At 36.6% G+C, this 18,009-nt stretch overlaps 1 protein-coding gene across 4 annotated transcripts in view; it reads left to right on the top strand.

Annotated features, from left to right (window-relative positions):
* JMJD1C (jumonji domain containing 1C) overlaps positions 1–18,009 on the top strand; it is a 149,119-nt gene that overhangs the window by 67,286 nt on the left and 63,824 nt on the right. Inside the window, exon 1 of one of the 4 annotated variants that reach the window (XM_088144296.1) lies at positions 10,268–10,433. The exons of the other annotated variants lie outside the window; for them this stretch is intronic. The gene's annotated coding sequence lies outside the window, so the exon portion shown is untranslated. Of the gene's footprint in view, positions 1–10,267; positions 10,434–18,009 lie in introns of those variants that run through there. 4 annotated transcript variants of the gene reach the window in all.

The raw sequence follows: 18,009 nt of genomic DNA, 5'->3' as shown, positions 1-18,009 counted from the left end.
ATAGCTTGCACCTGTATTTTCTTTTCTCCATATATTAATGTTTTTTTCTTCGTTATAAGTGAGTGCAGGGCAAGTTGTTTTGAAAAAGATGTGCAGTTACTCGACTTCCTCCTCCTTTATAAAGATTACTAGTAACGTAGAATTTTTCTCTCTTGCTTTGTCTTTCTTTTCAAATGGCTTTTGAAGTGGGGGGTACCAGTGTGGTGAGCAAATGAAAAATGAAATATACTTTCTCATAATTTATAAGTCATATATGTGTTCTGTTGTCCTCTTTCATGTTTTTTGTTATGGAATTCCATCTGTGCTGCATGTTTCAGGGTTTTTGCCAATTGCTGTTGGATGGAAAGAAGTGATAAATGTCACTTTTTGAAAGAGAGGTTGGTACCTGTTACCTTGTGTTTGTGAGTCAAATCATGGAAGTACAAATGCGTAGATCATGCTAATGTAAGCAAATTTTAAACAAATATCAGTTAGTGTAATTTTTGGAGAACTTTAGTAAAATTCAAGCATTCTGTATACTGTGGTTTTTCTGAATCCATCTGAATCTACATTCCATCTTGTTCTGTATATTGAGATTTCTTTAGTTACTCCATTTTATCACATGCAAAAGGAAATAGTTATATAACTATATTTGTTGTCATGAATGTTTTTGCATTTTTACTTATCATCATCCGTACTATCTTGCTGAGATGTTAAGTTTTTTGTTGGTAATTTCTGTCTTTTCTGTGAAATCTCAGTATTTTGCTCAGCTCTTTTGTTATTTATGAGGTCCATGTTCATGATGTTTAACATTGACTTGAAGCCTCCGATTTGAAAGCATATGGAAATTTGGCATATAGAATATTGATAACCTCAGCTCTGACTCTTTTTTCTCCAAATCCCAGTAAGATTGTAGATATCTTGTTTAATAATGGTTTCATACACGTAATAATTTGAAAGTACATAGGAGTTCTTCTAGAGTTCTGCCTGGATTTCTAGATAGTGGCAGTTCAAGAATGCCTTCACCAGATAACATAAGAACCTCAATTGTGTTTTTAATGCCTTCCTTACTTTGGTTTACAAAGTGGAATTTAGATACCCATAGGAATGTGGCGGTAATCTTGGTAGTGTCCAAAGTGTTGGACAAAGTAGTGTCCTCTAAATTATGATGTCTGTGATAACTTGTTAGTCTTGGTCTACAGATTTCCCCCCTTAAGAATACAGTGCTTTAAGGAAATCTAAGTATCACTTTCAAATTTTTTGTTTCTAGTTCAGGAAAATGAAATTTTACCACCCCTCTAAATCAGCTAGCATTTCTATTAAAAAAAAAAGAAGAAGAAGAAGAAGTGCAGCACGGATTATGTCTTTGTGAGCAGCACGGCCTTGATGGCTAGTGTCCACACAGCAGTATTTAGAACAATTACCTCAAAGCCAACTCTTTCTTCTCCCACCCCCTTATGTTGAGTAACAGCAATATTGTCAGCAGCTGGAATTACAGCCAGCCCAAGAGAGAAGAAAAATGGGTAAGTTGGTGTACTGCAAAATGCCTCATTGTGAAAGTTAATTAAAGCCATTTGGAGCAACGTATATATTAAAGGAACAAACAAACAAACAAATCCAAAGTAAGAAGCCAGCTTGATGTCCAAAAGATTCTGGGGCTACATGGGTAAGAGGTAGAAATGGTAGAATATAGTCAGTTTTAACTTAGTTGGGCTCGGTGTCTACCATATTCTTCCTAAGGCTGCTGTCATTCTCTACTCTGCCTTTCTGCCACTACTAGTTGATTAGAAAGGTCTTTCTCTCCACTGGTTTGCTTTGGGAACTGATTTAAGGTTCGGGGAGCAGCTTTCCAAGTTTTGCAAGACAGGACAAATTGCCTAATTTGAAAACTGAATAGATCTGTAGTCAAACAGCCAATATTAAGTAGAGTAGGATCAGTGGGAAGTAGTAGGTAGCAGAACTGTGGTGAGATTAAGGATGAAGGAAAAAATAGTTACAGAATTTAACGTGATCAAAACAGGAGATACAAAGTAGCTTGTTCTGTATTTCAACAGGAATTATAAATTGGGGGGGGGGGAATCAGAACAAGCTTTTTGGACTGCAAACACTAATGGCAGCAGAGGAATACCAAAGCATCTAGCTATTATTATCTAGTGGTTTTGCAGCCCAAATCTGGGAGCCCTAGTCCTAGGGTTTGTTGAACTTAGAACATACATTTGTCCTGGGGGCATAGGGACTCTAACTGAATGTGAGGAGAGAGCGGCTGGTTCGGTGTTTTTCAACTTTCACACAAGACACAACAACCCTTGAATTATTTACATCCTCCAGCAAAGGAGGACTTCCTGGCACAAAATATTAAATTGTTTTCTGTCAGTCCATCAGGGCATTATTTTAAAAATCTGTTTTCAAATAACCTCTTTTTCTGATCTGTTACCTACTTCTGGAGCTAAGCTTGCAGACAATCAGGAATATAGACTGCCTCTCTCCACCCTGCAGAAGTTCAGCTGCAAATTTACATTTTCCTGGCTGCCTGCCAAAAAAATGCAGTTTCAACCTAGTAGAATGAACATTAATACAGGTAAAAGAAAGAGCTGCTGTCCCCTGCCTCCAGATTTTACTTCAGCTGCTATAATAAATACAAGATCAAGAGTATGATCCCTTTGGTGAGTAAGGCTCGTGATCACCTGGAATAAGCCCATAGTTGTCAGGGAGACCAAGAAGCTGTGAACCTGAATTGTTTGGACAATGTCACTAGTTAGTCCTAGCCTGAACAAGCTCTTTTTGATACATGTGTGCTTATCTAGTAAAAGCAGTGCTATCAGTATAGACACACAAAACTAATTGAAATAATTCCCCCAAGTAAGCAAATAAGCTTTACTTGAATGGAGGGGGAAATGTTCTTTTAACAAAAGAGGGCTGCTTTGAAAAGCAAGGGAATTGGAAAAGTGGGGGAATCTTTCTCTTTCTAATCCACTACCCACCCACCCACCCATGAATTGAAACTATACATAAATACTGTAACAATAAATACATAACATGAGATATGGGCTGTGGAGATTGCCTCAGAGTAAAGTAGGCAAGGAGATACTTATCATGGGTCACTGTTAGTCTGGCAGACAAACCAGTGCAGCACTGAGTCTATGCAATAATAAAAGGTAGAATTTGTACTCAATAAAAAGATAAAAGCAGCAAACAAGTTTAATGAGCCAAAATGAATAGTGGAGATTGGTAAACATTACTAAAATCAAATTCTATAATCCAGTGTAATGACTTCTAAAAAGCATTTTTAATTAGTAGCTGATGGAAATACTTGAATTTGAATCTGCTTAGAGGAACAGCTGTGAAACAACAGGATTTGTATGCCTCTCTTTCATCCAAGTGCTTCCCGGTGCTACTCATCACTCGATAATACTTCATTTATTTAAAGGTGATGTTCCCAGGAGTAAGGATTGATTGACAGAGTGGTGTTGCTTGTTCATGTGAAAATTAAAAAATTCATGAGATTAAGTTGATAGTTCACAAATTCTGGTGTTTGTTTTTGTAAAAGCAGTAGTGGGTCCAGTGGACCCTCACAGCAATTTTTTCTTCTATAGTTTGCTGTCTAATCAGCCTTTTTCTAAAGGAAGGTTCAGAACAGTTCTCTGTGCCATTTCCTTCTTTAAATGCTTGTTGCTTTGCTTTAAAACTCCTCCTAACCTAAGCCAGTAGTTGTAGGAACATGATTGGTCCCTCCTGTTGAATTAGTCCAGAAAGGATAATTCAAAAGATAACACTCTCACAGCAGCTAAAACAGGATAGAATAGCTAAAACACTTCTACACAGAAGAGCAGCATTTCTGTCTTAGTCTGGCACAAAACATCTGAAGTGTATGTTTTAGTTTGGGCATGGACCACGCAAAATCAATTGTTCCATGCACAAAATGGTTCATGCCTAGAATATTTTGCCATGTTAACTGATCTTTTCTGCTCATAGAAGAGTCTATACAATATACATGCTGAGAGTTGTACAGTAGTAGTTGATTTGAATAGTTTGCTTTTTGGATCTAGAGGCAAAGGCGGGGAGCAAATCCCATTATTTGCAGTGAAACAGGAAGCAGAACAGTTAATACTTTCAAATAATTATCATTTGATCCTTCACACTTGAATTCTGAAATGAGGATTCCAGAATGTAAGATAACATCAACAAGAAGTGGAGCTGAATTAACTTTGACTCAAAATCTAGCAAGTGATGGTGGCCTGGATGGACTGTTCTTCAAGTGTGAAAGAACTGAATGGAGAGAGGGCACCTGTGGAATGAGAGACCAGGAAGGAGGGATCCCTTTACCCCAGTTTAGAGCACCAGTGAAAATAGTATTCTTGGGGAGGGAGACAAATTGTGAATGTAGTGTGGATAGAAGGAGTAAGTAGAAAAGGGATAATCAGGACTGCGTTGGTTGATTGGTTAGTTGGTGTAGAGAGTAAGGAAGATGACCATGATGGAGATACATGAGATCTATTACCAGTGAGGAGGGGAAAAACATATCTTAGTTCCACAACTAGTAGAAATCATGTGGAAGAGGCTCAGATAGACATTTCCCTAATTCACCTGAGTATAAAAAGTAGAGGAGGTACAGCATAATCAGACATGTTATTGTAGATTCTGTTATTATAGCTCAGTAAAAGTAGATTTAGCCTTCCTGTGGAGTTGATTCCTGGTCTGATCTACCTGGCAAGGCTGACAGTTGGTGAAGTTTGGGATAAATGACCTGGCAACTTATGTGGAGTGAAAAGGAAGGGGCAAGTAGTATGGTTGTGGGCTTCTGCAGGAACAGCCATGGCAAAGAAAGGCTTTGCTCAGGCTAGTGTAATAGACAGCCCTTTCTGGACTAGCATTTAAACTGCTTGCAGTGTGTTTTTTGTGGGCTGTATATGAAGACAGTTTGGAAGCTTCTATTGTATAGAATGCAGTGGCAAGGTTGCACTAGTTACAGTATGCTTCCAGGCCCAATTCATAGTGCTGATTCTTATCTAGAAAGCTTTTCACAGCATGGCACCAGGTTATCTTTGGGACCATCTCCTTCAAAATAACTTTGCCCATCTGATGAACTGGTCCAGAGAAGAAGGGAGGGCAGGGTTTAGGTCCAAGAACAGATTTTCTCTATGGTGATCCTGAATCTTAGGAATAACCTGCAAGTTAGGCACCCTCTCAACTAATTTTTGCAAGGCCATTAAGAGTTTAATTTTTAAGGACTTCTTAGTTCTTAAAAGCCCTGTTTTAAATACTGTACACATAATTTTTTAAAGAGGACATGCATGGTTGTTCGGTATAGTAACTGAGTTTATGGCTTATGCCTTCTTATACTTTAAACAGCCCACAATCTTTCTGATATGGCCTGTATACAATTTTTTATAAACAAATAAACTGGTAAAAGCTGTTCTTATCTCTTAACTGAAATAGTACATCAACTGTTGTAGAAGGCAATCTTCTTGAAAAAAGCTATTATTATTAGAACATTTGTACACAGAGTTCTCAGTTAAATTATCTTTAGAACTCGACCAGACATTATGAACCCATCGTGTATTGTTTCTTAATATATAATTGATAAATACAGTAACCTTTAGCTTTCTAATATACTCATAATTAGCTGTAATGTAGCTAGATCTGATAATCATTGTTTGCACAGAAATTCTTTATGAAATTAATTCAAATTGATAGAAATGTTGGGTCTAGAAATGAAGGAAATAGAATGAGCTGATAACTCCTAGAATAAACTTGATTAGTTTCCCCATGTGTTTTAAACTATTCCAAACTAACCTAAAATGTGACTGTATTAGAATAGCATATAAAATTCTCTTAGTTTATCTCAGCTGTCCCCAACTGGTATTTCCAGATGGGCTGAACTTTAGCTTTTATAATATACTGGCAGTATGTCCAAAGATCAGTGCTGGCTGGGTATAAGGATGTTGATGTTCTGTTACAGAAGGCTGGCCTATCTTCTTTATTAATATATGTATATAGTCTAAATGTTTTTAGTTGTTGATTACCTGATTTTTAAAGATTAAAAATAATGCTGAAAGAGAAAACATGTTGGAAAGAAGTGTGCATTTTTAATTTCCTCAATTTCTTAGTGTTCTCTGATTTATTTGTGCTATTAGTCTTCCAGAAGTGATTCACATTTCAATGCTGGCTGTCAGCCAGCCTGCAGATAAAAGAGTTCCAGCTGGCTATTCATCTTGTTCTATGCCAGCAAAGTTGCTGCTATAAAAGCATTGCTGTTGGCAGTACAAAGCAATTCCCTAGCAGAGTTATATATAAATATTTTTCAGTTTCTCTAGACAGGTTAAGGAACAAATGATAGCACATCCAGGTGGTGTGCATTGATAAAGGTTCTGGTCTTACTCAGCTTCTATCTTACTCAACTTTACCTCAGTCTTAAGAACAATGCCTACCAGCACAAGTTTTGCGTTATTTTTTGGCCTGGTGCTTGAATCTACGTTTAAAACGTTTTTTTTTTTACCTCTGGTAATCTTCATATTTAACTGTGATCTGAACATGTTCTTTAAATGTGTTTTCATATATTAATAATAATAAATGAAGTAACAAACAATTAGTATCAGTTTTCTTTAACAAGTTAAAGCTGGCCTTTTGTTTTAAACTACACTGAGTAATTTTACTGTAAGACAGAACACACTGTTAGCAGAAATAGACTGATTTTGTGGCTTTAAGCCAAGGAAGTAATTGAAGGTCATGGATTGTTTGCTGACTGCAGTTCTGTGTACTGTTTTGGTCTGTAAGCAGGATTGGCAGTGCAAAGAAGCAAAAAAAAAAAACCCTCTTTTTTTTTAAAAGGTTAGATATAAATTGGTTTGATAATTGCTGACTGAATGTGAGTTGAAGCGCATGGTGAGAGTGAAATTATTTCCTGAAATTCTGTAACTATAAATGAAGCTTGTCATATGTGAAGCCTATATATCTTAATGATTAGTAATATTATATTAGAAATAACTCAGTGGCGTATATTATGCAGACATTGTTATTCTGTATCAACACTCTCTTTTTTTCCTTACCAATTTTTACTGTCAAGCAGTTACTTGAAATTATTGATAGAGGAAGCTGCCGCAACACTGGTCCATCTAATTTAAACAAGAACTCTCCAGAACCTAAATAGGAGCCATTTTCATGCTGAGGATTGAACTTGGCACTTTTTCCATACAAATTGTATGAAAAAATCCATACATGCAAATTATATGGAAAAACCCAGCTGAACTAGGTTTCTGCAGTACAGTTCTGAACTCTGTGTTTAACTGGTATTTTATTGTATAATATCACTGTAGGTAGGTGGTGCTATCTTTATAAATGCTTCCCTGTATAAAAACAAATGTTCTGTGTATGAAAACCAGCAGATCAGGGATAAAGATTCTAGCCTGATCTCTACTTATTGTGCTAGTTAAAATCTTTTAGCAAGATTTGCATATAATGGAGCATTAATAAATGGTATTCCCTATTTCAAGTCTGAAGTGGTACAGACTGTTTAAGAAACTCAGAACTCTACCATCATATTTGTATATAATTTAATGTAGCAAAATTTAATGTCAATTCCGAACATCACTAGTGCAATATGAGCATATTCTGTTAATATTTTCCTGGCTTCCTATTAATGAGAATGAAAAAAACAGCATCACAATCATTCTTCCAATTACAGAATATATTGTAGGGATGTTCAGAATGGTTCTTGCATGAATAGTCCCATGAAAGGAACAGGTGGTTTGGGGTCATTTGTGTACAAACCAAAACATGCATCTTTGATCTGGATACATAATGGAAAAGAGCTGTTTCATTCCAGATATGGACCAAAATGTGGTGGTTCCAAGCAAAGATACATCAGGGGAGTTGGAAATACAGAAAAAAGTCAAGTAGAAGGGGTTCCTTTGGGGATGGCAGTGGTTTAGGTGGCAGACGGAAGGGAAGACACTGGGAAAATTGTGGGCAGACAGAATGGCACGATATGCTGCCCTGAGATGTTGACTGCAGATGAGGAGGGAAGGGAAAGGAAGACCCAGGGAGTGTAGGACAGTGGAATAGGCCACATTGGACCTGTGGAGACCATAGAGGAACAGGTGTGCAGGTCATGCCAAGGACATGACAGCAGCACCAATAGCACCATATATCCATATTTTTAAAGAAAGAGAAAGAGGGAATGATGCTCACCAGCTTTGCCCTGCTTGCCCTCTAATAACTCTGGGATCCTTGCAGGTTTGTTCCAGCTAAAATATGGAACAACAAAATGTTCTGGCTTTTGTTTCTGCCAAAATTCAGCTGATTTGGAACAGTTTGGCAGAACATCTGGAACCTGATGTTTTTGTTCCCAGTTTGAAACAAAACACATTTCCACTCTATGCATACTCTAATGTGGGGTATTGGATTGACACTGGAAACCCAGATTCAAATGTACCCTCAGCCATGGAAGCTCTTTAGATGGCCTTGAGCCGGTCTCACTCGTGCTCCCCAACTTACTTCACTGAGTTGTTATGGGGAGAAATAGGCAGAAGCACCACCACCCTGAGATCCTAAAGGAAAGGTGGGATATAAACAAAGAAAAGAAATAGAATACTGGGGTATAAAGCATTCAGTATGAAAATATATCATGGGCATTTAAACATGCCTTGATTAACAGTATCATAACCTGTTGCAGAATTTAAAAAGACCAATTTTTCCTTTTAATTAAGAGGTTATCCAATGCATGAGACTGTCATATAAATGGGCAGCCATATAAATCTGATTAATAAATAAATAAAATTAAGAGAGGAGGTTGTTTCAACATTGATTTTGCTTCTCCTCCTTGCTTATTAAAGTGTTTATTCATGCACATTCAAGCTTCAGAATGCAGCCAAGGAGAGTCTGACATCCAGGATGCAGTTATGGGGCTGGCAAGAAGTCAAGAAATTATGTTTGTGACCCTGGACACAATGCCTTTTTCTGATACCAGACCACAGCAGTGGTTCCAGTCCAGAACTAGATTGCCACCAAATATAGCCAAATCAAACCCATGCCAATCAGCCCCGAACATAGAAATCAGATTCTTGCACCGTTGGTTAGTCCCAGTCAACCTGCCATGGGAACATCACTGAGTGAACTGGTCAGGGATCAGACCACCACAGCCATCAGTCTGACCATCCATTCTCAGATTTGTTTGGCTTGAGTACTGTAGTCCCAGTAGGAGTCCACAGTGCCTATCAACCCAACTAGAATTGAAAGCAATGTGTGATAGGGACAGCACAAGCACACTGTACAAGACTAAAGTTTGCATTAGTGACCAGGGTGAGGAAAATCAGAGGGAGGGTACACGCCTGATTAAAATGGTCAGAAAGGCACTTACCTACCCTACTCACTGAAAATAAAAATAACTAACTAAACAAAAAAGGGTCTCTAAACACAATAGCATTGCCTATCACAGGGAGGATAGTTTTTTTATGTTCCCTGGAATAAAACATGCTGCTAATTTGTTTAAAAACTTAGGAATATTATGTGGTTTTGTATAATATTATGTTATATTGGTTTTGTTTCTTATTTCCCCCCTCTTACAATAGTTAGCAAGTGATTGCATTTTTAAAATTGGTTATATAATTTAAGACATAGTCAGTTTTATTTTCTCATCCTTGTTCTTCAACACCTGGCTGTCCCTGCTAACTTAAGCTGTAAATTGGCTGAATCTGCAAGTAGATTTTCAGACCAGTGTCTACAACTATATCTTGTTTTCCTGTGCAGTAGTGCCAGTTGGCTGGCATGAACTTTGAAATCTAATGTATCTGTTCCCAGATATTACTGTTACTCCAAATGAGATTTGAAAGGGCTAGCTGCTCCATCAATTTTGAGGATAATAGTCTTCCAGGATTTTCAAATAGCATTGTGTGATAATTTGGATTTTAGAAATTAAATGCCCTTTTAGCTAGTGAAGAATTTTCTTTTTCTTTTCTTTTATAGCATTCTTCCTATTTTGAATTGTAGTCCTGTGCATTTTTACCGCAGAGTAGGTCTCACTTCTGACTAACATGCTTTGGAGTAATTCAGGAAAGTGGAAACTTGATATCTGGATTTTCTGTTTAGAGATACTCAACTTGAGCTGTCAGTCTGGCTTTGTAATGTAGTTAAAATTATGACCCATGCTCTTTGGCCAGCCCAGCCATATGAGTCATCAGTAATGTGACTGTGCTGGAAGTGACTCCATCACCACCTGTGATGGGGGATTAGTTACAGTTCAGAGCACCGCCTCTTCCCTTCTTTCAACATGTTGTATGCTGAGCGATAGCTTCTCATTTTGAGGTCTTTAAGCCAGCATGTTTGCAGACGAAAAAGCGTTGCTCCAGATATTTTCTCTCCTATGGATTTCTAGTGGATGGTTTCCTTGTATGTTTAGAGACTGTTTTGTTATGTAAGTGACTTTACCAGAAATGATCATGACGTAGATCTGAGAAGGGGTAAGTGTTCCTATTGAAGCTGTTCTTACTTACTAACACACACACTGTTGATGGCAGAATCACCATTGCTCAACCAATCTAGGATTGTGGGAAGAGGCTTTCATTTGTTAGGTTAAAGACTGTCTTTTTAATCTCATTTTTGTTGATTGGAAACTGTGTCGAACACCTTTGGAAAAATCCAACATTAAGGAAACAACTGGAAAACATGCTGATGAACCATCTAAAAATGCTAAATATTGGAAGGCATTTTCAGTCAGATAAGCTCTGTGTTGTATCTCTCTTTATTTCTAAATGTTGTATATTAACGCAAAACTATTCAAAGGATTATGTAATCAGTGCATCAGTTTGCACAATTCTGTCAAAATTTATTGATATCTGTATCAAGCTTCTCTATTGCTTAATTTAACCCTTTCATAATAGGTTGCTAAAGTTCTAATTTGTTTCTCTTGATAAAACTTTCAAATCCCAGTTTCTCAACTTGTTACATTTTTCTTACATTGGATTCTAGTTCAATTAAATCAGTAAAATAATTGTTGAAGCTGTAGTAATATAAGATTCAAAGACTTCTAAAATACATCAGAAATAAGTCCTGAATGTTTCTAAGGATTTTTCTGAGCAGATCTGAGTAAACAGTTCAGAGCAGTACAATTCATTCTGCAATAAGTAAATGCATTTCCTGTAACAGACAGGAAATGAAAATGGTATACTGTATTGCTGAAATGCAGTGTGTTTGATGCATGTCTGTAGATGGGGGTGAGACTGAGCAGCTGAACTTTATGTTAAGAACTCTTGCTGACTTTTTTTTTAAACATTCCTTTCAAGGAATCATCTGGTCCTGTTTTTTTTTCCTCATGAGAATGGAATTCAGTGCTGCATAGAGACCCAAACAAGACACAGTTGTTCTGAGATGGTCTAAGTATAAACAGGAGGCTATTATAGTAATGTAGACAAGCCTCTAGGACTTGTATACATAGTTGCTCCCTTTCTGGTGTAAAACTGAAGACTAAATTATACCTTTCTAGCATTTTTTCAGTAGGATTACAAATTATGGTTCACAATACTTTCCTGAGGCCATTGAAGAAGCTTGCAGAATTATAGGTGTGCAGTCTTAATTAACTTCTTAAGTTTTAATTAATTTAAATGTTTTCAGGAGCAAAATAACTTTATATTCTGGTATATTTTGCTCCTGAAAACATACCAGAATATAAAGTTATGGATGATTTTGTTTAATAAAAAACATGGCACACCATAACCTCTTTTGCATTGATAGTATGCCATGCATCATAGTTGAAGCATGGCGCTTAAAGCATTTCTAATAACAGCACAACCAGTAGTGCTGTTCTTAAATTGGAATATATTTGTAAATAGCAACATATTAAAATGTACTTATAAGCACTTCATGTATTTAATTTATTTCTATTTTGATACTAAACGTGGCATAGATACAGTTGCCCATATATTAGTTTTCTGGTTATTTTTTAAATGTCCAATATATGGTAAACCATGCTTTTTATTCAAGGACAATTAATGAATGTATCTAAAAAATAGAGTAATGAGGAGCAAGATTTTTCCATAATTATTTAGCTAATTATATCTTAACATTTCATCACTTTTAATTTGCTCTTTAACTGGCGCTGCCAGTTCTTTAACTACTTGCAGAACCTTTTGATCTTTTTTATGAGAAGGAAGGTGAGGGAGGTCATGTTTTCTTTTTAAAAATGTGTTTTTCACATTAGAAAATAACTCTCAAGAGAAAATCAAACCACCTGATTGACTTTTGCAGTCATCTCAATTTTTTAATAAATGAAGCCAAACATAAGGCATGTTTAGTGAAGACCTATTCATACAGTGGGTCTATCACAACTATGTTGAGTCCCCTTGATTTCAGTGGCACACTTGCATAACTAAGACTGAATACAGTGTTTTTATTTGAAACTTATTTTTTTTGTAAAACTTATATTTACAATAGAAATATATAAATAAATTTAGTGATAAAAAGATATTTTGTGTTATATTTGATAAAGCTTTTCTTACATATTTTTAAAAGAGCAGTGAAAAGAATGTAAAGTTATTTCAATATGGTACAGCTTTTCTGTCAGTGAAAATTAAATTTCCAAACACTGATATTTAAATATAAATGATCATCTGTCACCTTCACATTACTTGAAAAAAATACCTTCTCCCACAGTTGGCATTGATGTCATGAGTGCATGAGGGTGGTTAAATTGAACTAAAATATTGAGAAACACTGCAGCTTTGTGAGGGTCTTAAAAGGTTAGTTTATCTGCCTGGAAAACCTTGCATAAGTCCGCCAGACAGGGATAATTGCTGATGTTGGAAAATGAATGAGCAACTTTGGAGATTGTGGGATGGTAAGCCATGCTATTGCTAGGAGAGGCCAAGAGGATAAGTAGGTGATGCCACAGCTATCTTGATTTTTGCACTGCCTTGAAATAACCATCCATATCTTCAGTTACAGAACTGTAGTTATTCTTTAACTGGCACATAGGCTTTTCCTTTACAAAACACTTTATAAAAGTGAAGTTATTTCAGGTAACAAGGTACATGAATAAAACAAATGGACCACAAAAAGCTTTTTTTTTTTTTTAAATGAAGTCAGTGGGGCTGTTACGTTCAATTGTACCTAATAGTTGCAGTGCAGTCTTTTTTATATGTGACATTTTCACTGACAGAAAAGCTGTACCATATTGAAATAACTTTACATTCTTTTCACTGCTCTTTTAAAAATATGTAAGAAAAGCTTTATCAAATATAACACAAAATATCTTTTTATCACTAAATTTATTTATATATTTCTATTGTAAATATAAGTTTTACAAAAAAATAAGTTTCAAATAAAAACATTGTATTCAGTCTTAGTTATGCAAGTGTGCCACTGAAATCAAGGGGACTCAACATAGTTGCAGCAGACAACCACGGTCTTATTTATTGATCTGAGTCCTGAGGTTATTTCCAGTCAGAGCTAATTTTGTCTGACAGATTTTAGAATTACCAATTTTGAAATCCTTCCAAAGATTTAGTATGTAACCTTAGAACATATCACTGAAATATCTTTGGTGATTATGTATTTTGCATAACGTGTGGTAGAATTAATGTGTCATCTCATGACACATCCTCCCCTTGTATAATTGGATATCACTGAAGCAATTAGATGCGTACATCACATTTTAATTATGGAAAGAGTCAAGTATATGCAATTCATATATTAGCTTTATGTATGCTTAGAATAGTTGGTGGCAAGCTACTATTAAATAGCATAGGAAATGAAGATTTTAAAATTGTAGGATAAATAGTTATAAAAGGATTTTGCTTCAGGCTGTTTTTTTTTTTTTTTTAACTTTTATAGGATCTGGGGACACAGTCACCCTACTACGAGCATTACAATAAATTTATTTGGCTTGCAGATCACAGAGTTTTCAGTCCATGCTAACATTTCAAAATTGTTATGTTTATCTTTCTGTGGGTGAAACAGAATGTGATTATTTTGTTTAGACTGCACACCAAATGGGAAACTTTTGTTTCAAGTTTGGAACAAAGCAACTGTACTTGAGTTCTGCTGGAACATTCCAAGTTATTGTGTTTGAGAACAGATTGCAAATTGGCTCAAGAGTTTGGTTCAAACCTTGAAACAAAATCACCTCAGAATACCCAGAGGACCATTTGAGGTAGACATAGTTGGTTTTTTGGTTGTTTTCCTGCAGGGGTTTTGTTACCAGGCTAGGTAACATCAGTGCATCAATGGCTGTCCCATGCACTGATGATGTTACCTAGCTCGGTAAGAAAATGCCTGTAGGAAAACAACCAAGATTAGAAAACACCAAGAACTCAACAGTTCAACCCTGAGCTCTATATATTCTCTACTATTGGCCAGATTTTTTTTAGAGATCAAAACAAAATTCTTGGAACACAATGGCTTTGTTTCTAGCTCAGATTACTTGAACTGGCTGTTCCAAGATCAAAACATTCTTTGCTCCTTGAATTATGAAAGGTGAGATAAGAAAAAAAACAACCTTTTTTACCTACCAGACTAACTGAAACAATTAGCTATGGTGCTACTTCTGTCCATTTATTAAATTGGAGTATTACTCTCGTTCCTTACTGTAATATAGTATTGCTTATAGGTTTGTATTATGTATATGAGGGCAAAGTAATAGCTGCTTACAGAATCCTAAAGTATCAGTCTATTAGAACCATGACAGACACATTATCATAACAATACTGCAACTCTGCAGACAGTTGTAAGAAAAAAGATATAGAATACAGAACTAATAAAATGGATGTAGCATATACCATATTTACTCGTGGATAAGCCTATCCTTGAACTTTTAACCAAAATACCATGAAGAATGCACCACCTGCAGATAAGCTGACCCTCGAAATTTTGCTATGTTTTAATTTTCACAATTGGCTTATCCGCGGGTGGCACATTTTTCATGGTATTTTGTTAAAAATTCAAGAGTCAGCTTATCCATGGTGGGCATATCTACAAGTATATTCAGATACTTTTTAAAAGTATTATTGTATATACTTGCAGATAAGCTGAACCCAATTTTAGAGGTATATTTTGAAATCTAAAATTCTCAGCCTATCTGCAAGTATATACGGTAATACTATTTGACCAATTTCCTGTATCTTATGCATAGTATTAGACAAAACACTGAATTAATGTGAGAGTAGTAATGTACTATTTGAAAGCTATTCTGCAAGAAATTCCTTGTCTCATCAGTCATACTTACACTTAAGACTCTTTAGTGTGACATAGTATGAGCACTTTAGTTTATTATATGACATCATGCAGAATGGGTGGCAATAGTATTAAACCTTGACAGAGTTTATTAAAGCAGTTTTAGTCATGCCAAGTCAGAAGTGATTGAGCATATGCCTAATCATTGTGCCTTAATGGAGTGAAGCATAATCTGGAGGAAAAAACCTCTACAAATGTAATTAATGTTTCTCTTAATGATGCTTTAAATCTTATGCCTCTCATCTTTCTTTCATTCCTTGATATTGTTGCTAATGTTTTCAAGAATAGTGATCATCTAACATTATCAAATAAATGATTAATTATTTAAAATCACAGCCTTAAAAGTATAAATGTATCACAAAACATTTTGTATATTCTACAGGTAGTCCTCAATTAACAACCACTCGTTCATTGACTATTCAAAGTTACAACAGCACTGAACAAGTGGTGGTTACAACCAGTCCTCAAGGTTCTGACCAACCCAGCATCCCTGTGGTCACCCCCATGATCTGGGTGCTTGGCAACCAGCTCACATTTATGATGGTTGCAGTGTCCTGCGGTCACGTGATCGCAATTTGAGACCTTCCCTGCCGGCTTCCCACAAGCAAAATCAGCGGTCCACCACCTGCACACCCTCCCCAGCCCCTCTGCACTTGCACCACATCTTTGACCACCCACACACCCTTGCACACCCTCCCTGAGCCTTGGTACACTCATGCATCCTCCCCAGCCACTCACACCCCCTCCCACCCAGCAGTAGCCACCCCAAGCCCCGCTGGCCACCCACGCACCTCCTCCCTCCCTCTTTCACCCAGCAGCAGCCATTTACCTGTCTGTCAGTCTGCTTGTGAGCCATCTGGGACTTGCAACTTCCTGTTAGTTTCCCCACTGATTTTGGTTGTTGGAAGCCAGCAGGAAGTTGCGAGGAGGTGCTCGCTTAATGACCCATGATCCTCACTTAATGAAGGCAACAGGGACTGCAGGGATTTCCATCACTAAGCAATGTGGCCACATGACATCGTGCTTTACGACCGCATTGTTTAGCACTGGAAATTCCGGTTCCAATTGCTGTCGTAACTTGAGGACTACCTGTAGTTGGATGTAATTAATAAAATGGGCACATTGTTATTATGTACGTAACAGTCTCTGATCTTTAATATTTTTGTTGCAAAATGTTCTATATTTTGAATTATATTTATCTCTTAGATTGAAGTCTAGTTTTTTCAACTGAAGATTTATGGGTTGTGCATGGGAGAGCTCTTTCCATTTGTAGAATTGAGTTGTAGACAGGCTCCAGTCATTGTCACCAGCTGTAGATTCCAAGCAGCAAATCTGGCTCTGCTTTTACAGCCAAGCATTCCCATTCCCCACCTTCCATTATCACTATCATCCATGCAGAGGAAATTTCCTTGAAAGAAAAATAATTCCGTACCAAGGAAAAAAGGTACTAACCCAACCAGCCCAATCAAAATGGGCGAAGGAAAGACTGGTGTGTGGCTGAGGCCTCAAATTTCTTATCCTTGCGTATGAAAATCCTTACTGATTATTTCATATTTGACAAACTTTGGCCAGGAAATCCCACAATATTTTCTGTTTTAAAAATTAACAGTTTTCCCCTCATACTATCCCATTTTTGTTATTCGGTATGCTCCATCTTTTGTGGGCAGAAGAATTAACTTATAGCAGGCAAAACTATTTTTGCCCTCTCTTTAGCTGTATATAAATTTATTCCTTTTTAAAAAAACTGCTTTCTGTTACTTATATTGCTAAAAGCTCAAGAACTATAAAATATAGCTATTAGTTGACACTGAATCCATAATGGCAATGAACATTAAAGAAAAATTAGAAAACAGTAGAGGACTGTCAGGAGAAAGTGGTGGAATTCAGCTATGAATATGTTGTCCCAATTATTTCACGTGGTCTATCCTCAGCAGTGGCAGCTAGTAGCACCTGGCAGATTTTGTCTGGGCTTAGTAGCTAGATAGGATCAGATTTGGTTATTATTTGGGGAGATTGCTAGCAAATTCCAAGGGTGTACAGTAAACTGAGAAGTTGAAAAAGGCATCTCAGAAGAAGGCCCTTCTTCACTGTTGCCAAGAAAACTACATGAAAGTGTCCATAAAGTCATTAGTAGTTGAACTTGATTTGAAGGAGACTTCACTTAATTTGATCCTGAGCTGGAGCCTATCCTTTATAATGATGCACAGTGCACGGAAAAGCAGAACAGAAACTTGTCTTCTGTAGCTTCAATTACATGATGATAGTTTCTCAAGCTTGCGGAAAGAATTTGGGCTCAGCAATGAAAATAAATGTTAATGTTAAATACTTTGGGCTGGTTTTTTTTAAATAAGATGAATAATGTGAAAGATTTTGGGGAGGCTGGAAAAGGAATGGAAGAAAACACAATCATAAACAATAAAGACAGAGCAGCAGGTGGGTCAGTTGACAGAGTATCTCATGAATAGCAACTCAGCCCAGATGGGGAGAAGTATGGTAAGAAGCATTTCAAAGTATTCAGAGAGACACTGCCTTAATTTTCTCAGTATAAATGAAGCTTGGAAATTCCCATTACAGTTTCCAAGATTCTGTATTTACTAGCATTAGAAATACCTTCCTGAAATCTGTAGTTGTTGCTTCCTTGGTTTTGCCCAGCTGGGTGGGGCTTGACAAGTAATGACTAATCTAAATAGGATAGTCAGAATGAAAGTAGCTTGAACTCCCAGTGGTATGTTGCGTTCTTAACTTATTTTGTATTTATCAAGCAAAATAGAGCATACATATTTAGAACTTTAATAAGCAAGACATTTACGT

This window comes from Python bivittatus, unplaced genomic scaffold (assembly GCF_059951505.1).
Source record: "Python bivittatus isolate LINGU-HERP-01145 unplaced genomic scaffold, Pbiv_v1 ctg000400_np1212, whole genome shotgun sequence".
NCBI lineage: Eukaryota > Metazoa > Chordata > Lepidosauria > Squamata > Pythonidae > Python > Python bivittatus.
The sequence above is the reverse complement of the archived record's forward strand: the minus strand, read 5'-3'. Positions and strand labels throughout refer to the sequence as shown.